Genomic DNA, 26,036 nt, shown 5'->3' with positions numbered 1-26,036 from the left:
ATGCCCCTTTTTCCCACCCAGACATCTTCCTATGCCTTGTCATGGACAGTAGGTTGATGCTCTGTCTGACCTGCCGACCAACTCCTGAGTTTCTTCCACAGAGGCACTTGTTGGTCAAGAGCTTGGAGGTAGCATTTGATGCCCTAAGACGGGGTGAGCAAAGTCCAGTCTGCAGGCTGAATCCGGCTAGCAATGCACTCCATTTCCCAGCAGCCCCTGCCTACATGGCTGCTGGAGGTTTCTATGGAGACCCCAGTGCAGCTGCACTATGATAGCAAGGCTGGGGTTGCCATGGAGACTGGCCCCAGCCATGCTGGCAGGGTGTGCAGCAGGGCAGGAGGCTACTTCGGAGCCACTGGGATCTTGCGGCAGAGGCAGCTTGGTCTTGGGCTAGGGCAGACCCACAATCTGTAGCCTAAATGCTCCAGGCAGGGGTGCATAGGCAGTGGATTGCAGCTCTGCCTTGGCCCTGGACCAAGCTGCCCCTGCTGCTAGATTCCAGTGGCTCCGGAGCAGCCCCTTGCCCTGCCAGCGTGGCTGGGGCTGGCCTCCGTGGTGACCTCAGCCTTGTGCTATCCTAGCACAGCTTTGGCTGGGGTCACCATGGAGACTGGTCCCAGCTGTGCAGGCAGGGGTTGCTGGAAAATGGAGTCTGGCTACTGGACGAATCTGTCATTTTGCACACCCCAGCCTTAGGATCAACTACTGCTTTCCAAACATTTCTTTTGAGGTGACTGTAGTGAGCACTGCGTGAGCCCCAGGGAGCTGCCCAAGTTTGAAGTGGCTTGGCCTGGCCTGGCCTGTGTAAGTACCTAGGAGGGTCTTTCTTGGGATCTGGCTGCATATCTAAAGCAGGTACTTGGTGCTTCCCCAAGGAAGAGCCCAACTCTGGGTGGGGAGAATCCTTGGCTCGTCTTTCAGGTGCACGAAGCAACTTTTTGTGCACTCTTGCACCTTCAGTAACAACCCTGGTGTAGAGGAATGGAAGGCAGAATGCCCTGGCTGGAGGTAGCATTTGTTCTGTCCCTGTCCCCAGGGAGGCTGGTTCTGCATGTTCTCTTGGAAGTGCTGAAGCTGGCCTGGATGTTCTGGGTAGACTGCAGAGAGTTAGAGCATGATCAAAATCCCCAGCTACCTTCACAAGCTTCTCTTAAAGTCTTGTAGAAGGAGAGAACAAAAATACCCAAATCCACAAGCTTTTTTCACTGCAACAGTTGCAGACATTGTGCAAACAAGAAAACTGGGCAGGTAGGTAGGTACTTCCTCTCTCAGGAAAGTAACCACAGGACCTGCTGCTAACTAGTCTGTGAATAAACCGTTTAAAAAAAAAACCCCAAAACCTGCTTCCCAAGCTGATTTGGGCTACTCATGTTTTTCATTTTGTTGGTGGATTTAATGTGCCATTTGAATACTTATAGCAGTGTAGTCTCTAGGCAGGGCTTCCTATCATGCGAGCTGCTGTGTGTTCCTTGGAGTGATGCTGGCTGGCAATTCCACAGCCTCTGCTGACCCATGAGTCCTGCTTGCTACCTCTTACACCGTATCTACCTGAAACCAAGATGACTTCAATTTAAGACGACCCCCCAGGTAGATTGCATCCCTGGAAAGCGATCCGGTGAGAATTCTCCGCAGATGGACTCCCCGCGGCGGCTGGCTGCCCTCGCCTGCCCGCTCTGCCGTGGCAGGGGTGGGGGGAGGAGGCGGACGCCTGGCCCTGCCACACCCTGGTGCCCCGTGCAGGTGCAGTGGTTTCCTGCCGCCTCTTGTGGTCACGGGTCCTGCGTGTCCCCCCGGCTCCAGTGGGGCTGGTTCCCGCGGTCCCGGAGGAGCAGGGGGTGCGTTGGCGATGCCGCGAGAGCGACCTGGGGCCGGGCAGGAGGCTGCAGCCCCCTCACCCCCCGCGCGCTGGGGGCTGGGGCGGGGCGGCGCCTCCCAAGGAGCCCCCAGAGCTGGTGCCTCGCGCTGCGGCCCCACGCTTGGGTCCGTGCACGGTAGGGAGTGGGGCCCGGGCCATGAGTCCCGGCTACGGCTCGTCCCACCTGAACGGGGCCGGCCCCGGGACAGACACGCATTGGCTTCCTGAGCGGCCCAGCCCGCGGGCTCCACGCGGGAAGGGCCTTCTGTCGGGCACAAGGGGCTTCCCTCGCCCTGAAAGGGACGTTCAGGCTGTTGGCTGCACAGGCTGGGCTGGGGGGGCTGCGCCAGTCCCCTTTGCCCCCACATCGCTGGGGCAGCAGGGCTGTCTAACCTCTGCCTTTCAGTCCTGCCTGTCCTCAGTAGCCCTAGCACCTCAGGGCCCGGATGAAACTGCTGCAGTTACCAGGCTTGATGGGAGGACTGTCAGCTTCCTCCAGAGCCCCCATCCTACCACAGCTGAAACCAAACTAAGCAAAACAAGTGCTTCTACGTGTGGCCCCCTGAGTCCCATAGTGGCTTCACAGTCTGTGCCCCCAGCACCTCGTGCCTGAAAGCGGTGTTGCAGGTTCGCTAGGAACGTTGTCTGTGATAGGGTTCTAGGCGCAGTTCTCAGAAGTGTCTTTTCCCCTTGAGGTGAGGGAGACCAGGTTAGAGCTCAACCAGGCTTCAAGCTCTGGCTGTGCCTGTACAGCAGTTGTCTCCACTGCAAAGCTGACCAGGGTTTGATTCAAGTGGCTCAGTCACTGCTGGCCAGGAATCCTTTCATGCATCTCCCCAGCTGTAATTCTAGCAGTAACACTGGCTGTGCTAGCTGGCATGCTGCATGGTTGCACTTGAATCAGTCTCTCCTAGGAATCAGTGACTGCCTTTCCAAAGAGTTGTCCTCAGCAGCTTGGTTCAGGTCAAAGCGTGGGGGTGCAGAGCACGGTTTGAAAGGACTGAGGAACCTGGTTGTATGGTCCAATGCAGGTCTCATTAATATGTTAAATCCAGTTCAGCCTTGTCTGTGAGCTGGATAAGCAGTCAATATTACCTACCCAGGTAGCCTTGTCATGGAAGGTCAGACCTCTTTACAAAATTAGCAGGGCCTGGCTCTGAGTTGGGATCTTAGCTCCTGTGTGGCTCCAGCATGTGGAGCACAGGGAGCTTCAGGTTTGTCACAGCTAATGCATGGTTGATCTTCCTACTCTGCACACAGGGGGAGCTTAGTACGTGGAAGTTTAGCCTTGGCACATCTTTTCATCCAAAAAAAAAGGGGGCAGACCACCTGAGAAACTTTCTGCCTCCTTTGAGTCCAGATGTTTTAATCCCTGATCAATTTGTGGGCTAAAGCATGGCTCCAAACCCCTGGCTGTCTGCCTTCCAGGACAGGAGAAGGAGACCTGTTGGAACCTGCTTTGGCCCCAGCTAGGGTTTAACAGAGCCTTTTTGTCATACACAAATGCCTTTCAGAAGTGCTTGCTTTCAGTGCCATGGTCATTTTCCACACCAGCTTGGATGGGAGGGGGAGGGGAGGGAACGGGAGAAGTGAAATGACTGTTCCCAAGCTGTGGCAGCTGAATTTAGTGCTTCTCTTGTAGGTGATGTGGTGTGCTCTGTCTGTGGCTCTCTGGGACCTAGACCAGCTGTGTTGTAACAATGGTGCATGTGAAGCGCATATGCTGCATCAGTGCTGGCTGTGTTGGGGGCCCAACATGCAGCGTCATTGCCCAGATGTGTCCGGAAATTGCTGTCACAGTGGTGGACGTAAATGAGGAGCAGATTCGGGCATGGAACTCGGATCAGCTGACCATCTTTGAGGTACAGCACAGAAGGGAGCTGTGTTTTAGCAGGGCATAGGGGAGGTAGCTTTCTCAAGTTTCACAAGATCTCTACAGTTCAGTGTCTGTGCAGACAAGGGTTCCCTACCCCATGCTGGGATGGTCAAGTTCCTTTCATCCTTGCTACTATGACCAGGCAGTTGCAAGTCCTGGGAAGGCTGATCTGTGTTTGGGGAAGGCCCTGTGGCCTTTTGCATGGACTTATTAGCTTGGCACTCAAAAGCAATGAGAGCTGGTCAGTGGCAGTCTCTCACAGCAGCTACTTTTCTTTAATATACCAGTAACTTGGGCTTGCCCAAATGATGCAACTGGCTGGGGCCAGTGTTCTCTCTCCAGCTGCAATCAGTGCCCATGGTTCAAAGGAAGCTGTAATGCTGCTACTGTTTGTGTGCATGTATTGTCTGTAATAAGCTCACTTGCAGCCTAGGTTCAGAGTCTGTCCTGGTAAATGTTGCTCTGTCTAACCACTGTCCTTAAACATGGGGATGTCCCATGTGTTGGGTGGTATTTAGAGGTGACAAACGGGGCTGTTGGGCTTCCCTACAGCAGGGCTTTAACACCTTGTTTATCAAGGTTCCCTGGAAGCTGCTGAAGGGTTTAGTGCCCAGTGTAAAAAGCCTTTTTTCTCCAGTCCTCTCTATTCACCAGTTTCCCTGGGAGGTGGGCGTGATTAATGCTGTACGAGTCCCCAGGACCCTCTGTCCCCACAGCCCAGCCTGCAGGAGGTGGTGGAAGCCTGTTGGGGGGTCAGCCTCTTCTTTTCCTCTGATATTGACAAAGCCGTGAGAGAGGCCGACATCTTCTTCATATCAGTGAGTGACTACTTTGGATGGAGCCCTGAGCCCTTGTTGTGGAGTTGGGGAAGGTGGAAGCTGTTTGGCTTCTGATTCACCTGAGTAGAGACTTGAGACTGTAGGCCTCACTGGACTTGCATGGAACAAAGTGTTTTGTTTTCTTCTCCCTGATGCACTCATAGATTCATAGATGTAGGGTTGGAAGGGACCTTGTAGATCTTCTAGTCCGACCCCCTGCCCTGGGCAGGAGAGAAAACGGCTCAAATGACCCCAGCCAGGTAAACATTGAGCCTCCTCTTAAAGACTCCCAGGGTAGGAGCCAGCACCACTTCCCTTGGAAGTTGGTTCCAGATCCTAGCTGCCCTGACTGTGAAGTAGTGCCTTCTAATGTCTAGTCTAAACCTACACTCTAGCAACTTATGGCCATTATTTCTTGTTACTCCGGGAGGCGCTCGGGGGAACAAGGTCTCTCCCAAACCCCGCTGGTCCCCCCAGTAAGTTTATAGATGGCCACCAGGTCCTCCCTCAGCTAAACAAATTAAGTTGCCGTAGCCTCTCCTCATAGGGTCTGCCCTGCTGTCCCCGGATCATGCGATGCCTTTGGGCCCTCTCAATGCTGTCCACATCCCTCCTGAAGTGCAGCACCCAGAACTGGACGCAGTACTCCAGCTGCAGCCTGACCAGTGTCACATAGAGGGGGAGGATCACCTCCTTGGCCCTGCTTGTGATGCATCTGTGGATGCAGGACAAGGTACGGTTAGCCCTACTGAGCGTGTTCTCGCATTGTCGGCCCATGTTCATCTTGGAGTCAGTAATCATCTCTTTCTGCCACCATGCCTTTGAGAAGAGAGTTCCCCAACCTATAGATATGCTGCTGGTTTCTACTGCCCAAGTGCAGCACCCTACACTTGTCAGTATTGAATCTCATCCTGTTTTCATTTGCCCACCCCTGTAACCTGTCTAGGTCCTGCTGTAATCTGTCCTTCCTTTCTAGCATGCCCACCTCACCCCAAATTTTGGTGTCGTCTGTGAATTTAAACAGGCTGCTCTTCACCCTGTTGTCCAAGTCACTAATAAAGAAATTGAACAGTGCAGGCCCAAGGACCGAGCCCTGGGGGACTCCACTGGCCACTTCCCTCAAGTTCGAAAATGACCCGTCCACCTCTCTGAGTACGACCCTTCAGCCAATTTGCAATCCATCTGACTGTGTAGGCATCAATGCCACAATCACCTAGCTCTTTAATGAGAATGGGGTGGGAGACAGTGTCAAAGGCCTTCCTGAAGTCCAGAAAGACTACATGCACTGCGACACCTGTGTCCAGTGATTTTGTGACCTGATCGTAGAAGGCAATCAGGTTGGTCTGACAGGCCCTGCCCCTAATGAAACCATGCTGGTTGCCCTTGAGCATCATCCCCGCTGCTTGGCCCATCACAGTTGGGCTCCTTGATAATTTTCTCAAACAGCTTCCCCAGGATTGAAGTAAGACTAACAGGCCTATAGTTGCCCGGGTCCTCCCTCTTCCCTTTTTTAAAGATGGGGACCACATTGGCCCTCTTCCAGTTGTGGTGCTCTGGCCAGGTGCCGGTCAAGTGCTTGTAAAGCCGTGCCAGGGGCCCTGCAATAACTCCTGCCAATTCCCTCAACACCCTGGGGTGGAGAGCATCTGGACCTGCTGATTTGAACATGTCCAGCCCCTCCAGAAGTTCTGTAACCTGGTCCTCCGTGACCCTAGGCTTGGCAGAGTTTCTCCTGAGTCCGTCCTGAATCTCGGTAGGGGAATCCCGGTCCCTGCACAAGAAAATGGAGGCGAAGAAATTATTAAAAAGGTCTGCTTTCTCCTCTGGTGCGACCACCAGATTGCCAAGCATATCCTGCAGTGGCCCCACATTACCTTGCCTTCTTCGTTCTCCCTATTCATTTAAAAAAGGACTTTTTGTTATCCTTGATGCTAGCCCTAGTTCTGTATCTGCCTTAGTTTTCCTAAAAGCCCCTCTACAGACCTGAGCGGTGGAGTTATACTCCTCTTTGGCGATAGCCCCTCCCTTCCACTGGGTGTACTCCTCCTTTTTGGCAATCAGGCATTCGTGAATGCCCTTGGTGAGTCGGGGGCTTTTGGGCACCCTTGCCCCCTTTGCTTCTTGTTGGGATTGTCACCCTTCGGGATCTGGGTATCTTCTCCTTAAGGAATGACCACTTATCTTGGGCACCCAGTTCCCCTACTCTCCAGGACCCTAGTGCCTCCCCCACTAATCCCCTCAGCTCATTGAAGTTGGCCCTCTTAAAGTCTAAGGCTACTGCCTTGCTGCAGGCCCTTGAAACCCTGCGCTGGATGGTGAATTCCAGCAAGTGATGATTGCTATTGCCCAGGTTGTCACCTATGGCCAGGACCAGGTCCAGCAGGGCATTCGCCCTGGTGGGACTGTGCACCTCTTGGGTTAAGCTGTCAGACCTGGCTGACTGCTCCTCACAGCAGACATCCAGGTAATTTAGATCACCCATGACAACTACATCCCCTGCCTTAAGTGCCTCCACAAGCTGACCTGGGAATTCATGGTCCAGCTCTTCCCCTTGGTTGGGAGGTCTGTAATAGACCCCTACCATTAAGTCCCTTTCCCCATGACCCCCTTGTATCCTGACCCAGAGCACTTCAGCCTGCCCCTCCTCTGACCCCATCCTGCTAGTTGAGGATGTGTATTGCTCTTTGATGTAGAGCGCCACACCCCCACCTTTCCTCCCTGTTCTATCCCGCCTGTATAGCCTATAGCCCCTAATGTTGACCACCCAGTCGTGGGATGAATCCCACTAGGTTTCTGTGAGCCCTACTATGCCTGGGTTTGAACTACCTATCTGGACAGCGAGTTCCTCCTGCTTATTCCCCATACTACGAGCATTGGTATAGAGGCATTTAAGGCCTTGAATTGGTGCGTATACTGTCCTCCCCTTTCTCAGAACTATCTGGACCCCTGCTGCTTACCTGGGTACTCCTTGTGTATGTCACCTGTCTTGGTTGGAAGGTGTCCTCTTCCTGTGGCCCCATCCCCCGGCGAAGCTGTCCTCTGGATGTTGTAAGTGCTCCAGGCAGAGCAGGACAGCCTTATCTCTGCAGTTCTGAAGTTCCAGTAAATGCTTAATTTAAACCCATAACCCACCTCATTCAGGTGGGTGTCACCAGGGCAGGTGATAGGAAGGCATGCTCTTTCACTTCCTCCCAAAGCTGCTAGTGGATGGTGTGACTACCTGCTGCAATGCTGATCTTGATTTACTCTGAGCAGAGATAGCAGTGGTCAGGATCTCTGCCCACAGATTTGGTCACTCACAGACAGAGCCAACCTGGGGACTAGCCCAGCAAACTAACGCTGAGATTTTCATCAGCTCAGTAATCTTCTGTTCTGGCAGGTGAACACACCCACTGAGACTTTTGGCCTTGGTAAGGGGCGAGCAGCTGATCTCAAGTACATAGAGGCATGTGCCCTCTGCACATTGCAGAGGTGGCTACAGGATACAAGGTTGTGGTGGAGAAAAGCATGGTGCCGGTGCAACCAGCAAGAGAGCATCCAACGGATCTTCAATGCTAATACCAAGTCCAACCTGTCCTTCCAGGTGAGGCACAGACTGTGCTCTAGCCCTAGGGCATGGGGACATCTGTGCAGGGTGCATGAGAGATGCTACTTCTGTCTGAACATTCAGTCTAGCAGGGGAGAGTTGACCCTTCCTGTTCTGGGTGCAGTCACTTTACCATGAGAGCACTGTTGGCTCTTGCATGATCCAAAAGGTGTGGACATGCAATACATTACTCTGGGGTAATCTACCCTGGATTTTACACTGTAGCAAGGAACAGACACATGACCAGCTCTCTCAAATTGGCTGCCTGAAGTAGGTGCTATTAGAGTAGAGGTGGGCAATTATTTTGGCCTGAGGGCCACTTAAGGAGTTTTGGTGAGCTGTCACAGGCCAGGTCAGCACTCCCCTGCGCCCAGCCCAACAGCTCACCAAAATTCCCTAAATGGCTCTGCTCCATGCTTGGTTGGGTGGCTGGGATACGGCCATGGATGGGTGGGCAGGGAGCAGCATCTGGGAGCGGGATGGGCAAGCGGGGCCCTGGCTGGGATTACAGGGCTGTGAGAGCCCTGGGGCAGAGCCAAGATCTGCTCCCTGCATGCCCCTGCAACAGGCACCAGTTCCACAGGCAGGGGCTTCTGGGGAACAGATCGCGGCTCTGCCTTGGCCCTGTGCTATCACTGCCCCACAATCCTGGGGTCTCCATGGAGACATGCTGGGACCTACACAGACAGGGCACAGCCATGTGGACAGGTTGGGGCTGCAGATGGGTGGAGAGCTGTGTCTGGGAACAGGACAGGTGGGCAGGGGTGGGATCTTGGCGTGGTGATAGCACAGGGCCTGGGGCAGAGCTATGATCCACTCACACACCCCTGCGCACACAGGGATGTGCAAGCAGCAGATCACAGCTCTGCCCTGGGCCCCAGTCCTGCTGTGTCATAGCCTCATGATCCTGCCCACCTGCCCTGCTCCCAAACACTGCTCCCTGCCCACCCGCATCCCTATTCCATCCGCCCAGCTGCATGTCTTGCCTGCATGGGTCCTGCCCTCAGTGGTAGGTACAGGGCAGATGGGCTGGTGTGCCCAGGTGAAAGTGACAGTGGTAATAGACACGTGACATACACAGGAGTAACTTTCTCCAGCGTGTATTTACTTCATACTGGAAAACAGCATTTCTTGTGGAGTGCTGTATACTTGTGTGCCTGCTCCCCTTTTCTTATGGAGCAAATGAAGACTACCCTGAAGGACATGTTTTGTCTTCACTTAGGTCTGGACAGTTCTTGGATGGGAGACTTGGAGGGAATGCAAAGCTGTGAGGACCCCTCTGACAGGCTATGTAGCATTGGGTTGCTGACAGTCCTGCTTTTGTGTCATACAGCTGAGCTGCTGATCATTTACAATCATTAATAGTCCCTGACACTGCAGAGGAGTAGGCCACATGGGTCTCAGATTTGCTGCTACTGCCTCAACTTCTGTTTGGAATTTCAGTCAGAGAAACTCTCTGTTATTTCCCTTTCTATGCTACTTGTGTTAAATAGCTACTTTGCATCCCAGATGTGGCTGAGTTTGGAAAGGGGTGGAGTGATCCCAGTGGTTGCAGGATGCTCTTTCCATACACGTTGTTGTCCCCCTCCCAGGTACTCTCTAACCCAGAGTTCTTGGTGGAAAGGACAGCCATTGCAGATCTGAAGAATCCAGACAGAGTCCTGATAGGAGGGGATGAAACAGTTGAAGGACAAAAGGCAATCAAGACACTCAGCAGCATCTATGAGCACTGGGTCCCTAAAAGCTGCATCATCACCACCAGCACATGGTCATCAGAACTCTAAGCTGGTATGGTGCCACATGCTTTTCCTGTCAGAGGCAGTTCCTGACCTGTGCTGACTGAAGCTGGGTTGTGGTGCTTAGGACTGGGGAAGGGCCTTCTCAAAGTGGCTTGGTCTGATCCAGTCCTCTCCTTTCCCAGGCTGCCAATGCGTTCCTGGCCGAGATGATCAGCAGCATTAATTCCATCAGTGTCCTGTGTGAGGTGACTAGGGCTGATGTGGAGGAGGTGGCACATGCCATTGGCACTGACCAGCGTATTGGGAACCGTTTCCTTAAGGCCAGTGTGGGTAAGTCCCAGTCTCTGCCATCTTGCTGCTATGTGCTGCCTACATGAGGCTGAGCACCTGTAACAGGACTGAGAACCATCTTATTGCTCTGGAATATGTTGGATTTCCACTGCAGCAGGGGATGGGAGTGAGACTGGATCAGCTCTTTAATTTACAGGGAAAATGGAGCAGCCATGTGCACATCCGTGAGGCTGCTACAGTGTGGGCTGGACCACGAGAGAATGATCAGCTAGAACTAGCCTGGAGGAAAAGTGCACAGGGACTGGTTGGAGGCAAGCCAGCATTAGGAAACATCTTCCTTTGAAGCCAAGGAGGGAAAAATAGTCATGTGATTCCTTCCCCTGGCATCTGGGATTTGTGCATGAATGGGGGTGTGTGCGCTCCTTTGCCAACTCATTGATGTAGTCCAGGCAGATGGTCTATCCAGCCATTGACTGTGGAGACTGAACCTCCACCCCATTCCAACACCTCCATGTGCCCATAGGCAGGGAAAGCTCTCCCTGCTGCACTTCTTGCTGCATGTGCTATGACTGATTGGAGGCAGCTCCTAAAGGGCACAATACTGAAATCTCAGCAAGAAGCTATTTTGACATGATAGAAGCCCAAGAAGAACAACAAGAGACCCATGTTGCTGCAAAATGAGCTTTCAGGGTGCCTCAAAAGCCAAAGGAGAGTATACAGGCTGTGGAAGAAGGCTACCAAAGAGACATACCAGGAAACAGCAAGAGCTTGTAGGGGTAAAATCAGGCAGGGAAAGGTTAAAAAAAAAAAAAAAAAAGCTATACCCAGGAGTTGATCCAGAGGGGGTGCAGTAGCGCAGCTGGACCCCCTTTCTGATTGGATGATGCTAAAGGAGCCACTGAGGACTTCTTTAAAGTCCCCACAGCACTTTAGAATCTGCACACCCTTCCTGTTCATGCTCAAAGGCATATCCTCTCCCCTTCCATTCCCTCTTTCCCCACCTGACTCTACTGCTTTCCTCACTGTCCTGGGGCAGGGAAGCTTCAAAGCTGTTCCTGCCCACTCCAGACAGTCTGTGTGGGGGCTGGGCTCAGCTGCAAACAGCAGCAGCAGTAGGGGCGATGGGTGGGGGAGTCCCCTTTCCCATGCCTGTTCCTGGGAGACTGAGCAGGGTGGGGAAACGCACCCCTCTGCCCATCACTGCTGCAGCTGTCTAGCTGAACCCAGCCCCCACATAGCCTGGCTGGAATGGGCAGGTACAGTTTTAAACATTTCCCTGCCCCAGGGGACATGCCTTTGTGTATGGAGGGGAAGGGGATGTGGATTCTTGCCCGCTTTGAGGACTGTAAAAACAACTCCCACAGCTCAGTCTGCCTGCACTGGTTGGTGAGGTGCAGGGGGAGAAGCTGGGAGCAGGGGTGCAGCCACACCTGCAGCACAGGTGGCTGCTCCTGTACTCACCTTTGTCCAATCCTGTATCTGCCCCTGAGCAGCTATACCTGCAATGCACTGAAAGAGCAACAGTTGGAAGCCCAGGGCAGGTGGAAACAAGAGAGGACTGTGCTCAGCAGCAGGAGAATGAAGCAGAGCTCCACAACCAGTTGAGTTATGAAAGAAGATTAAAGAGGCTGAGTGAAGTTTATGGAGGGAATAGGCTGACAGAAAAGGCAGTTTAGGGTGTGTGATGTGCGATGGAGGGATTTTTCTGGTCCCTAGGTTGCAGAGCTGAGTACAAGGTGCTTGGTTTTTCTCATGCTCCTGGGTTTTGCTGATCTGCTACATGCGGCAGGGAAGGAATTTTTTTCCCTTCCTGTTGCTATAGGAATCAGTGGCATTTTTTTCCAGCTTCCTCAGAAGTGTTCGGTGTTGACTGCAGCCAAGACTGGGGATTTGAACTGAGGTTTGCCAGTGCTCCTGTTGGGTCTGAAAAAGCCTGAAGGTTCCTGGTTAGAGGGCCTTGCTCTTCCATGGTCCCTTCCAGCTTTGTGGTTCAGTGACTCCATCCAGCCCCCTCTTCACTCTGTGTAATGCTCCCCTCTAGGCTACTTTCTGAGGAGAGCTTTGGACATGGGGCTCCAGGGAGTCAGAGGAAGCATGTGTCTGGGGGAGGATGGGGGACTCCTCACCCCTGTTGCAGTTTGTCCTTCCTCCTCTATCTCTTGCTCTACTTTCTGGTGCCTGTTTCCAAGGCAGGTGAGCACTAGTCAGTAAGACCAGGACTGGGTGACCTGGGCAGTGTTTTCATGGTTCTCAGGGGTGCTGGTGGCTAGTTTGGCAAAGTGACTGTTGTAGTCACATAATCACAATCTGTGAAGCACAGTAAGCTTCTGACCAGTGGCTGCCTGCTGGCAAGGAGTTGGAGGAGGGTAGGGTTGAGTTTCCAGTATCACTTGAAGAGTGTATGGGTTCTGGAGTGTGCTGTGGCCTTTGGCTGGAGAGGGGAGCCAGCTGGATTCCTTTCGGAGTTGCTGGAGCCACTCCATGACATCAGCCCCAGCTGGAGTGGGAGGCTGACTCCAGCATCACTGCTGCTACTACCAATCCCACCCACCTCCCCTTGTCCTCTTTTATCCCTCTGTTTTACAGGCATTATAGATTTCATACATTTCATAGACATTAGGGCTGGTAGGGACCTTGAAGATCATCAAGTCCAGCCCCCTGCCTAGGGGCAGGAAGTCAGCTAGGGTCAAAGGATCCCAGCAAGATAAGCATCCAAAGATTTCTTGAATGAGTCCAGAGTAGGTGCCTGCACCACGTGTGGAGGGAGTCTATTCCATGCCTTGGGGGTTCAGACAGTAAAGAAATTTTTCCGTATGTCCAGCCTAAAATGGTCTTGGAGGGGTTTATGACCATTAGTCCTTGTTATCCCTCAGGGTGCTCTGGTGAACAGATGTTCCCCCAGATCCTGATGCACACTCCTTATGTACTTGTAGGCAGCCACCAGGTTCCCCCTGAGCCTGCGCTTCTCCAGGCTGAAGAGTGCAGTGGCTCTCAGCCTCTCTTCATAAGGCTTATTCTCTTGCCCTCTGATCATGCGTGTGGCTCTCCTCTGGACTCTCTCAAGCTTCTCGACAGCCTTCTTGAATTGTGGAGCCCAGAATTGGATACAGTACTCCAGCTGCAGCGTCACTAAGGCTGAGTACAGTGGGAGGATGACATCCTGAGATTTACTTGAGAAGCATCTATAGATGCAAGCCAGAGTTTTGTTTGCTTTACCAGCTGCGACATTGCATTGGTGGCTCATGTTCATCTTGTGGTCAGTCATGACCCCCAAGTCTCTTTCAGCCGTGGTGCTAGCGAGCGTAGCTCTGCTAAGCCTATAAGCATGCTGCGGGGTTTTTTTCCCCTGAGGTGGAGTACCTTGCATTTATCGGTATTGAACATCATTAGGTTTGTATCTGCCCACTTACTAAGTTTATTCAAGTCAGCCTGGATCACTAGCCTGTCCTCAGGTGTGGATGCTATGCCCCAAAGTTTAGTGTCATCGGCGAACTTGGCCAGCGTGCTTCTGACACCACTGGTTACGGAGCACCATAATGATTTGCTACCGTTGACTACTACTCTCTGGGTCTGATCTCGGAGCCAGTTTCCCAGCCATTGGACTGTGGTGTAGCCGAGGCCACAGTTGGCCAATTTTTCCATGAGGAGATCATGGGACACCAGATCATATATCTGGACTTGAAAAAAACCTTTGATGTCAATCTTTTCTCCCTTGTCCAGGTGATATGTCACCTGGTCATAGAAGGAGATGAGATTGGTCAGGCAAGACCTATCCATGACAAACCCGTGCTGGCTGTCCCTCAGGATGTTGCCATCAGCCAGCTTATCAAGAAGTGTCTCTTTGATAATTTTCTCCAGAATCTTACTGGGGATTGAGGTCAAGCTGATTGGCCTATAATTCCTGGGATCTACTTTCTGCCCTTTCTTGAAGATGTGTACCACATTGGCTTTCTTCCAGTCTTCAGGTACTTCACCTGAGCACCAAGAGTTTTTGCATATTTTTGCCAGTGGTTGGGTTATGACACCTGCCAGCTCCTTGAGTACTGTGGAAGAAACAAGTTTCACTTTGTTGTTTGGTTTTGAAGTTGTCAGAGACTCTTTATTATACAAGCAGCTGCAGGGGAGGACACTGAGCCCCTCTCACAGACAGTTAAAGCAAGCTTTTTATATGTTTCAATTCAGGTCACATGATGCAAGATATAACAAGTCAAACAGAAAACTGGTTTGAACCAGAAAGCTGTGAGAGGGCATAGACCTATTGACCTCGTAGGCCTACTCAGCGTTATGGAAAATTTTACAATGCACTTCTTAAACAGAAATTAAGGCCTGGGGTTCTCTTCTTCCACATTCCCCCCTTTTGTACTTATAGTACAACCGATGAGATTTTGTAACCGTGTGTTGGGCAACAGACTGCAAGTGAGCCAATAGGAGAACAGTCTGACTTATGCATCCTTCGAGGCACAGTGAGACTTGTTCTTAGGTAGAGTATCTTCCAATGCTCCCTTTGGAACAATGGTGAGACTAATCTCAATTGACCCAGCATCACGTTAGACATATCTGTTGCATCTTTTGCGGGATGCACTAAGGTTACAATTGCGTAGCAACAAAAGGAGTGCTTGTAGAAAGAGAATAAACCCAAGGACCATGATTGCGATATAAAATAATTTGGCCCCAAGTCCATCAAACTAGTCCCAAAGACGCCATTGATTGGTTTGGTGTAGTTTAGCAGCTTCTTTCTCAATAATTTCGACCTGGTTCTCAATAGCACTAGAAGCATCTGGTATATAAACGCAGCATTCTGATTTTATCAAAGCGCACACACCTCCTTTGCTAGCTAATATATAATCTAAGGTGAGTCTGTTTTGTAGAGTCATTTGTCTCATTTCTTTCATTTCTTTACTTATTTCACGGAAACCAATGGCAGTAGCATTAGCTATTTTCTCTAGGGATGCTGCAACTTTCTTTATTTCGGACATAGCTAAGCCTGTGCCGTAGTTAGGGAACATTATACCTCCAAACCTTTGATTTTCTGTGATTTCATGAACATTGTGAATTCTTCCTTTAGGTAATTGAGATCTAATAGTAAAGGCAGCATATGCTGCAGAGACATAGCATGTTCCTCCCCAACTGGAAGGAAGATTTTTATAAGCCGTATCTCCACGTACAAAATAGTGACCAGCTAGCGCGGTAAACGAAAAGTTACAAACTAGTTTTAACATCCATACTGAATAATAACCTAAATATCCAGCCGAAATGAGAGAATAACTGGGTATCCGAGAACCGTTAGAGAGCCAAGCACCATTTACCTTAAATTCTACTTCACACTTACTGACTCCAGCTGCAACACGAGATCCATTACAGGTCCAACAAAACTTTCCAGGGGTGGCATATGCTAGTTGTACATAGTCAGCTCGGTTACAATTTATATCTTGCCAAGTTTCATTCCCATGAAAGGGTGAATAATAAGGAGCTGACATTTGGGTCACATTCAAGGGCATGGGTATCCCTCCGGTAGAATGGATAGGGACATGACTACATATCCAACAACTAGAGACATTTAAGTCTATCCTAATTTGGTTGACTGAAGACAAAAACACATTTCCATAGGCCAGGTTTAAAAGTCTAATACAAATAGTCAATAGGAGGGACTCCATGTTTGGTTATTAATGGGCTCTTTTCTTGGAGTCTTAATCTTTAATCCTTGGTTTCATCAGGAGGAACAGTCTTTTTGCAGTATGACACGTGGATCCAAGTAGATAGTCCTTGACACTTTACTGCAGTGCTAGTGGTGAGAAGAACTTGGAATGGACCTTTTCAGTGAGGTTCTAAAGCTGATTTCCTTTGGTGGATTTTTACATGAACTCAGTTTCCTGGCTGCAAGGAATAGCAGGCTTCTTCAGGCTCTCTGGGTAAAGCTTCTTGGACCTGTGAACAAAAGGCCTTAACACATTTCATTAATGCTTGACAATATTGTAATACAAGATCATCAGCTAAGTGGGTATTAATCTGAGAAGGCAGTAAGGGTGGGGAGGATGGAAGTTGCATAGGTCTCCCCATCAGGACTTCATGTGGGCTGAGTCCAGTCTTCCGATTAGGGGTGGATCTCATGCTCATTAATGCTAATGGTAGAGCATCTGGCCATTTTAAACCAGTTTCAGCACAGATTTTTGCTAGTTTATTTTTCAGTATCCTGTTTTGTCTCTCTACAGCACCTGCTGAGTGTGGGTGATAAGGGCAGTGAAAGTTCTGTTGAATCTGCATATTTCTTGCATAATTTGCCCAGTAAAGTGAGATCCCATGTCACTTAATGGTAAGTGGGATTCCAAATCACAGGATAAAGTCCTTTAAAAGGATTTTAGAGACAGCTTTAGTATCGGCCCTTGCCACAGGATAGGCTTCAATCCAACTTGAAAACATACGAAGTATAACAAGTATATATTGATATTTACAACATTTCGGCATTTGTATAAAGCCAATCTGAATATTTACAAATGGTCCCCAAGGTGGGGGATGTGCGGCTTTCTTAGTTTAACAGGTTTGCCTACATTATGGGCTTGACACACAGGACAAGCCTGGCAGTAGTGCTGAGCGACGGAAGGAAAATTTGGAGCATACCAATCAGGTTGAAAAGCCGCGATCATCCCCCACTTTGCTCACATGGGCCACTCTGTGGTACATGCGAGCAAGGTAGGGAAGTAAGTCTTGGGTGCAACCAGGTGGCTATCCAGGGAACGCCAAAGGTGGTCAGGGTGTAATATGCACCCATGCAGTCTCCAGGTGTCTTTTTCAGAATCTGCGGCCTGATCTTGGAGAAGTGCAACATCATGAAGAGTTTTAATAGGAGACTGTTCACAGCTATGAGAAAAGAACAATTGCTCAGCCTGAGGGGGTGAAAGGGCCACAGCTGTGGCTGCAGAGTCAGCCAGAGTATTTATTTCCACGCGTAACTTCATCCTGGAAAGATTGGTGAGCAGCACATTTAATAATAGCAACAGCAACAGGTAATTGAAAGGCATCTAATAAGGCGGCTACATAAGAACCATTAGGAACGGGTGTGCCATTTGAGGTAAGAAACACTCGTTGTTTCCATAATTGCCCCTAATTGTGTCATGGACAACACCAAAGGCATAACGCGAATCTATATATATATATATATATATATATATATATATATATATATTAATAGTTTTACCTTTACCAAGGGTACAGGCACGAGTGAGGGCAACAAGTTCAGCAATTTGGGCAAAATAGACAGAAGGTAAAAAATTACTTTCGAGTACCTTGTGCTGGGAACATACAGCGTAACCTGCAACAAGAGAGCCTTTAGAGTTTCTTAGGCAGGACCCATCAACATACAAGACTAGATCAGCATTTGGAATTGGAATGTCCTTAAGATCAACCGGGGTAAAATTAAATGAGCGGTAACAGCGAGGCAGTCATGAGGCTCACCATCAGAAGGTGCAGATAACAAGGAAGCAGGATTAAGTACAGGGCACCGAACTAAAGTAATGTGGGCCGCAGAAAGTAGCAGAATTTCATATTTAGTTAAACGAGCATTTGAAAAGTGCTGGGTTTTGGTTTTTAAAAGAAGTGCGGTCACTGAGTGGGGTATGGCAACAGTTAAGGGCAAAGCTAGAACAATATTTTCAGATGATTCTACAAGAATAGCAGCAGCAGCAACTGCCCGAAGGCATGGTGGAAACCTGGTTGCTACAGGATCTAAGGCTGTACTATAGTAGGTGATAGGACGATGTTTATCTCCATAGGATTGAGTAAGTACCCCCAGAGCAAAGCCATCTTTTTCATGACAAAAGAGTGAATAATCAGGAAGTCCCAGTGCGGGTGCCTGCGAAAGGGCAACTTTAATGACAGAAAAAGCATTTTCGGCTTCTAGAGACCACCGCAAGGGTTCAGGGGTGTCCTTTAAGGTAAGATTTTGCAAGGGTTTTACAATTGAGGCATAGCCCAAAATCCATTGGCAGCAATATCTAGCCATACCTAAGAAGGTGCACATTTGATAGACAGTTGTGGGCCAAGGGATTTTAAGAATTGTTTCAACTCACGCAGTTGAAAGGTGACATTCTCCAGCAGAAATATCATGGCCTAAATAATGAACCTTTGGTAAGCAGAGCTGAAGTTTTTCTTTAGAAGCTTGCCTTTTAGAGCAAGAAGGTCAAAAGGTGCAGAGAATCAATTTTACAGGCTTCAAAGGAAGGTGAGGCAAGTAAAAGATCATCGACATACTGGATAAGGACAGAACAGTTTTTCAACTGAATGTCATAAAATCTTTCTTCAAAATTTGTGAAAAGATAGAAGGGGACTCTGTATTTGTGGGAGTCTAATCCAAGTATATTGTAAGCCTTTATAAGTAAATACAAACAAAAACTGACTATCTGCATGAATAGGAATTGGAAAAAAAAGCAGAGCACAAGTCTACAACAGTAAAGAAACAAGCTTTTGGTGGAATGCAAGAAAGAATGGTAGCTGGGTTAGGTACTACAGGAAAAATAGGTAAAACAACAGAATTAACAGCTCGCAGGTCTTGCATAAAGTGATAGGTAGTTTTGCCTGGTTTCTTAACTGGCAGAATTGGAGTATTACAAGGACTAGAAGTGGGGACCAAGTTACCTTGTTGAAGGAGGGAAGAAATGACTGGCGTGATTCCTTGCTCAGCCTCCTTCCTGAGAGGATACTGGGAACTGTGCGGGAGCTGCTTTCGCGGATCAAGACGAATTTTAACAGGTTCAGCGGTGTGTATCTGCCCCACTTCATTAGCATGCTGCGACCATAGGGGAGGGGGTACCTGTTTAAGGATTTCTTCTTTGAAATCAGGGTTTGTTGTAGAAATAAGTGGGATTGCTGGTTCAATCATAGCAGCAAGAACTGCGCATTCGTTTTCTGCTGGTACTTCAAGGAAAACTCCATCCGCTGTACAATAAATAATACAACCGAGTTTACAAAGTAGGTTGCAACCTAAAAGATTAACGGGGGGGTAAAAGGGCTTAAAAGGAAGGCATGGTGGTCAGAGATAGGACCAAGAGTAACGGACAAGTGTTGAGTTACAGGATGAGAAATTACTTGGTTAGAAAAGCCGACAGCATTAACAACAGCATCAGAAAGAGGTGGATCGGGAAGATCAAAAAGACACAAAACGGAACGGCTTGCCCCTGTGTCAACAAGGCAAGTTACCTTTTTCCCTGCTATGGTACATTCTACAAAGGGTCCAGACTGATCAATGGGTAAGAGTGGTGAAAGGATGAAGTTACTATCCCTCAGGCGGTCCTAATATTGGGACAAAGAATTTTGGGAAAGAGGCAGGGAAAATTGCTGATGGTGATTTGCAGTGTTTCCCATTGAAGGGGTAGAGGTAGGCGGTCTGTTGGGACATTCTCCTTTCCAATGACTGGTTTGACCACAGTAAAAACAGGAAGGACGGTCAATGGAGGAAACATTCATCTGCCAGTACCCGCGTCCCCTTCCTCGGCCTCGTGAATTCCCTTTTCCACGACCTCGTCCTCTGGGGTGATAGGTTTGAAGTTGCAAAGCCATTAACTTGGCTTCATTATTTTCTTTCTTTCTTTCCTGACACGCTAAACAATGGTTGGCAACCGTAACTAGTTCGTTTAATGGTTTTGTTTGCCAGCCCACACAGATGTTACACAATTGGTCTCCTAATTTAGGCTGTAGGCCTTGGACAAATGCGGCTGCAATTGCTTCCTGAGCATTTTGGGTAGCTTCATCTATTCCTGAGTGTCTTTCAAAGACTTCTTTGAGTTGGTCTAAACAGTCTGCTGGATACTCTCCTTTATTCTGTTTACAATTATTAATTTTAGCCCAGTCAGTTTTCTTAGGACATACAACAGATATGGCTTCTAGTAAATGGCGTTGGGCAGTTGCGAGATCTGTCCCATGACCAGGGTCTTGCTGTGGCCAATCTGCCTCATGTGTCAGGTGTTGTCGGACTTCAGAAGGAAGTACGGCACGCAAAAGCTGATTCATATCAGACCATGTAGGGTTGTAACAGTTAATAACGGTTTGGAGCTCATCTTTAAACTTCTAGGGCTTTTCTCTGGTGTTAGGAAATTCTTTAACTAGATTTCTTAAATCTCCAGGTGTCCAAGGGGCATGTACTGTTACCAAACCTTGTGCGCCTGGTAATTGGCACAACGGTTCTTGAATAATAGGGTCCTTTTTATGGCATTTGTTATTTAAACCCACAGGGGAATATGAGCCTGCAGAAGCACCCTCTGGACTACAAGGTGGAGTTTCTAATTCAGGTGGGAGGTGTTCAGGATAAGGTGGTGGTCAGGCCAAACAAGAAGTACTTTCTAAAATATCTTCTACAGACTTGGTCTCGGTCTCATGAGTTAGTTGGGGATATAAAGGGGTAGAAGGTGCTGAGGGATGATTAGCCTGGCTAGGGCTGTATCCATTTTTCAATTGCCTAATTTCAGCTTTTAGTTTTTCTTACCCAGGATTCTTGTTGCCTCTTACTACCTTCTTCATACTGATCAAAATAGACATCCCATTGAGTCTGAGGGGTCTTGCTACCTCAGGACTCTTGATCTTGATAAACTGATCCACCTCCAAAAAGTTCTAAAGTTCCTTCTGAAGGAAATTGTTTTGGAGGGTTATCCCTGGTATATCAATTCCATTTATCTAAAAACTTACACGATTTTTTTACCATAATACGCATACATATAACCTGCTGGGGTCCTTAATCTCAGACCTGGTCAGCGGCTTATTCTTCCACACAAGGGAACTTCTGCACTGAGGCACAGGGTTCAAGAATATTTCTTTAGTCCCAGCCTTGGTCAGCGACACCATGGAAAACACACACACTATTCCTCAGGTTTCTATGTTCCTTAGTCTAGACTTTTCCTTTTACTCTTTTATTTGTAAACCGGTTTCATACAAATCCTTTAGAGTGTCTGACAAGTTCGTATTTCAAAAGTTTAGATGGCGTAAGCTCGAACTGGTTTCCTGACCCACACGGGCAGTCCTCCACCGATAACCCCTTTAGAGATTTCAAAAGGTCTCTTACCTTGATTTGGCACCTGGGGTTTCGGAGGGGAACGGTTCACAAGCCTGTCATCTGAGTCATGGCACCAAGAATTGTGGAAGAAACAAGCTTCACTTTGTTGTTTGGTTTTGAAGTTGTCAGAGACTCTTTATTATACAAGCAGCTGCGGGGGGGTGTGAGCCCCCCCCCCCCCCACTGTTAATGCAAGCTTTTTATATGTTTCAATTCAAGTCACATGACGCAAGATATAACAAGTCAAATAGAAAACTGGTTTGAACCAGAAACCTGCAAGAGGGCATAGACTGTGGTTTGACCTATTGACCTCATAGGCCTACTCAGCATTATGGAAAATTTTACAATGCACTTCTTAAACAGAAATTAAGGCCTGGGGTTCTCCTCTTCCACAGTAGTCTAGGGTGTAATCTGTCAGGGCCAGCTGACTTGAAGGTGTCCAGCCTCTTTAGGTGTTCCTTTACTAGATAAACACCGATGCTGGGTATAAATATGCCCTCACCCTTAGAAACTGTGTGAAGTGTCATCCTGGTTCACCTATTCTAGTTCTTTGCCCACAGTCATAGGTGCTGGTCAGAGGCAGCCACTCCATGCCCTACCCCTCCTGCAAAGGTGACTGGAGGTTGTCTTGGTCAGGTCTAGGCCTGTGTTGACTGTGCTGTCTCTTTCCTGGGCAGGTTTTGGGGGCAGCTGTTTCCAGAAGGATGTTCTCAACCTGGTTTACCTCTGTGAGGCACTCAACCTGCCTGAGGTGGCTCAATACTGGCAACAGGTAATGTGGTGCTGGGGCAGAACGGAGGCTGGGTTGTCAGGATTTAATTTATGGAGACTCCTCCATGCTGGGGCTGAGGGTTGGTAGAACAGGCCTTCCATGCATGTTTTGCCAGGGACAAGGGAGCTGTTGCTCCAACCAAAGGCTGAGCTAGCAGCTTTAGGGCCTTGCTGTGGGAAAGACTGCCTTCGTCCCCCTCCAGCATGGCAGGATGAGGCGAGTGGGGTCAGCTCTTGGGCTACCCCAACAGGGCATTTTCTGCCAGGTGATTGAGATCAATAAGTATCAACGCAGGAGGTTCGCTGCCCGCATTATCAGCTGTCTCTTCAACACGGTCATGGACAAGAAAATTGCACTACTGGGCTTTGCCTTCAAGAAGGACACGGGAGACACCAGGTACCCGCTGATAGAGCCCATCCACAGAGTAGAGAGAGGCTGTAGAGCACACTGTGTAGAGGAGCTGCCTGCTGAGGTGCCTGTGGATTTGGGGGCTACACCATGCTGATCTGAGTGCTACTGTTAGGACCAGGCGACAGGAAAGGAGGACATGTAGAAAAGTGGGTCAAGTTGTGTCCCCTGGTGGCCAAGCTGCCTCCCTGGGTTCCATTGGCAGCCCATCACTCCCAGGCCAGCTATGTTTCTGTACTGCTGACTCTCCTAACCTGAGCTGGGCCTATAATAGGAGTCTAGGACACTGTGCAGATTAACGGATATCATTTGGAGGCCAGCATCTCCAGGTCTCTGTATCTTTGGGGCTCTTTCTGGGCAGGGACCCCCCAGCTCAGCACTTCCTTTAGCAGTGACCAACAGGCACTGGATGTAAGAAGCAGAAGCCAAGCTGGAGATATTCCTCCTCCGACAGATATGAACCACTGCAGTCACATGTGTAGCAAGTTTCTCAGGTTTCTGGAAATAATGGAAAATCAAGAGCCCAGAGCCCTGACTCCCTATTCTGCTATTCCTGTTCCTTGCTCTTAGTTTGTACCTGCCCATGGTGATCTACATTGAACCTGACTGCTCCTTCCATCCCCATTTGGGGAGAAATACCCTGTGTTCCAGGGCAGAAATGCAGTAGTCTGTGCCATGGCATTCCAGGGGGCACTTCTGGGTCAGTGGGACCTGTCTGTGCCAGGAGCTGCAGGGTGAGTTCTCTCCTGCTTCAGGGAGTCCTCCAGCATCCACATCAGCAAGTACCTGATGGACGAGGGAGCTCAGCTGCACATCTATGATCCCAAAGTGAAGAAAGAGCAGATCATGCAAGACCTGTCCCACTCCAGCACCTCTGCCCTAAGGTCTCTCTAAGGTCTGCAGCCTGATGATTCATAAGAGTATTTCTGTACCCAACATGGCTGTCTCAGTAGAAAATCTTGTCAGAGGTAGCCATGAGAAAATCTATAAGGCAGTGCTCAAACCGGCTTTTATCTTTGATGGAAGGAGAATCCTGGACAGTTTGCATGATTGGCTGCAGCAGTTAGGCTTCCAGGTATTTCCTGGGCTTTCTCGGTTCTTTGCCACAGAGGAATTAGTCTATTATTTTCCTGTAGTCAGAAAATGAACAAAAACTAAGAGCTGGCATTTTCTGAGGGGTGTCTTGAGTCTGATGGGGAGGGTCTTCTAGTTTTAAAAGGCTGAGGACCATTGAGGTAGCATGAGTAATAAGGAGGGAACTGGGTTTCCTGTTTGCCATGGAAAAAACACGAATTTTCTCTTTCAAAGAAAAAAAAACCCTGGGAAACTGTGGGTTTCCCTTGCAGGCTGGCAGAGTTCCAGCCTATAAGGGGCTGCTGGGGGATGGGGAAGCAGGATTCAGGAGGTGCCACATGCATGTGCATGTGCACACATGTACATGGCAGCCAGGCACTGTGGTGGAGAGCAGCTCCTGCAGTTCCCTCCAGGTAAGCCTATGGAGGTGGTTGGGGCACAGGCAAAGCTTTGGGATGGGCGGGGGGGGCATAGGCAATGGGTGGGGAGCAGGGAGGCACATGCCTTTCAGTTTTCTGGGCCCACAGTGGGGCATAGGGCTGCAGCCTGGCCGCACCAGCTCTGGGCAGGAGCTGCCTCTGTGGCCCTGCAGGTGGGACCCAAAGCAGGATGGAGTGCTGTGCTGCCATGGCCACCAAGGTGAGGCACCAGTGGTGCAGAGTTGTGCCCCCCACTGCTGCTGGGTGGGCAGGGGGCGCTTCATGGCAGCACAGTTCTTCCTCCTGCGCCAGGCCCACCTGCTGGGCCATGGAGGTGGCTCCTGTCTAGAGTTGGTCTGGCCAGATTGCAGCACTCTCCACATTGTGGGCACAGAAATTGGGGACACACACACACATTCTCACTGTCCCCTGGACATATTGTTTATGCCCTCCATGCCCCCTCCCCCCCAACATATTGCCTGTGCCCACATGCCCCCTTACCCACACACCCACCTCCTCACACACTGGGGCTCAGGTCTGGGGGCAGGGTCAGGAGTGAGGGGCATCAGTATGGCCATGGGGGTGGGGGACTGTGGGTTGGGAGTGAGGTGCACTGGCAGGGCCAGAGGGCTGTGGGTTGGGAATGAGGGGCACTAGCAAGACCAGGGAGGGTTGTGGGTCAGGAGTGAGGGGCATCAGCAGGGCCAGGGGGACTAGGTTGGAAGTGAGGGGCAACAGCATAGGCAGGGACAGGGCACTGGCATATCAGGGCTGCTTAGCACCACAAAGCAGCAGGGGTGACAGCCATAGCTGGACCTGTGTTCTGGTGAGCAAAGGGGGCAGCTCTGATTTTCTATGATGAAATAACCAAAATCAAATGCCAAAATATATAGGTATCTAGAATTTATTTTACTATAATGATTGAGGTACTGATAGGCTTCCAAATTGCTGTAAAATTGTAAATATATCAATAAAACATGTTCAAATTATGCCTATGTTTATAGTGGCATTTCATTTTAATTACAGAAAAACATGGATTTTGAGGGGTTTTAAATCAGAGGATTTGGGATTTTAAGCAGAGAAAACCAGAATCCCTAGTGATAAGTTCCATTGCTGGATGTAGTGTGTCTTGGTTCTGCTGGCTATGCTAGCACTGTCTAGTGGAGATTTTAGCTCACTGGGTACAGCAGTACTTTGGGAGCTGGGGTTTCTGTCCTGTGTGGCTGTGCATGGCTGTGGCGCACAGAGCAGAGGGTGTTGGCTGAACTTTGTTCTATGACTTCCTCTGTCTAGGTGGAGATGATTGGGAAGAAAATCAGCCAGAGAATCCCATTCACAGCAAATGCCATATCCAAGCTGGACCTACAGGCTCCTCCCCTAAAGAAAATGAAGATTTAACCCTGTTGCCTGTCACATGGTATAACATGGAATGAGACCCTGGGCAGAGACTGCAGCTGTGTGCAGGGCCTTCTCTGGCTGCATGTCTCAGGCACTGGTGCACTGTGCCTCCTACCACACTGCGGCTGACTCCCATCTGGCTGGGCTCTTCCCTTCACAACTGGCTCAGCCCAGCAGATCTCCTGGTGGGACTACAGCCCTGGCTCTGCAGAGGGTAGAAGTAGCCTTTGGGCACCTTTTTATTTGTGCCATTAGTAAGATCTTTTACTTTGCCCTTTTAACCCATTGGGCTCCACATGGTTTTTTGCCCACAGTGAGCACTCAGCACTGTCCACATTCCTCCTGCAACTCCCATGTGGGACAGGGTGGGTGTGGGCCAGGCTGGCAGTAGAAGCCAGGCTTTTGGTATCTCCTGTAACCTAGTTGCGTTCCCCTCCTCACCCCCATCCTTCTATTGTTAGTCCCTTGCTCAGGCGCTATGTATTTCCCTACTGGCTTTGTCAGCTTTTTTTTTTGGATTTACAATCCTAAACATTGACTTTTATTAGTAAATCTGACTCCCCTGCTTATTTCTGCTCAGGAAAGTTCGTTCCAGACTTTCATAATAAAATTGCATTTGGCCGCCTCTGACTGCACAGTGTCCGTGATGTGAATTTCTGCCTCTGCTCTGCTCTGCTCTGAAGGGCAAGGGTTAGTTCCTCCAGGGTTGTCTCCATGTGTGAAGCAGCAGCTCCCACACTGCTCTGCAGAGCCCTGGCTTGCTCC

At 49.6% G+C, this 26,036-nt stretch overlaps 1 pseudogene; it reads left to right on the top strand.

Annotated features, from left to right (window-relative positions):
- The first annotated feature begins 102 nt into the window (after positions 1-102).
- On the top strand, positions 103-25,902 carry LOC102570240 (UDP-glucose 6-dehydrogenase-like; annotated as a pseudogene).
- The last annotated feature ends 134 nt before the right edge of the window (positions 25,903-26,036 follow it).

This window comes from Alligator mississippiensis, chromosome 9 (genome assembly GCF_030867095.1).
Source record: "Alligator mississippiensis isolate rAllMis1 chromosome 9, rAllMis1, whole genome shotgun sequence".
NCBI classification, from domain to species: Eukaryota; Metazoa; Chordata; order Crocodylia; family Alligatoridae; genus Alligator; species Alligator mississippiensis.
The sequence above is the reverse complement of the archived record's forward strand: the minus strand, read 5'-3'. Positions and strand labels throughout refer to the sequence as shown.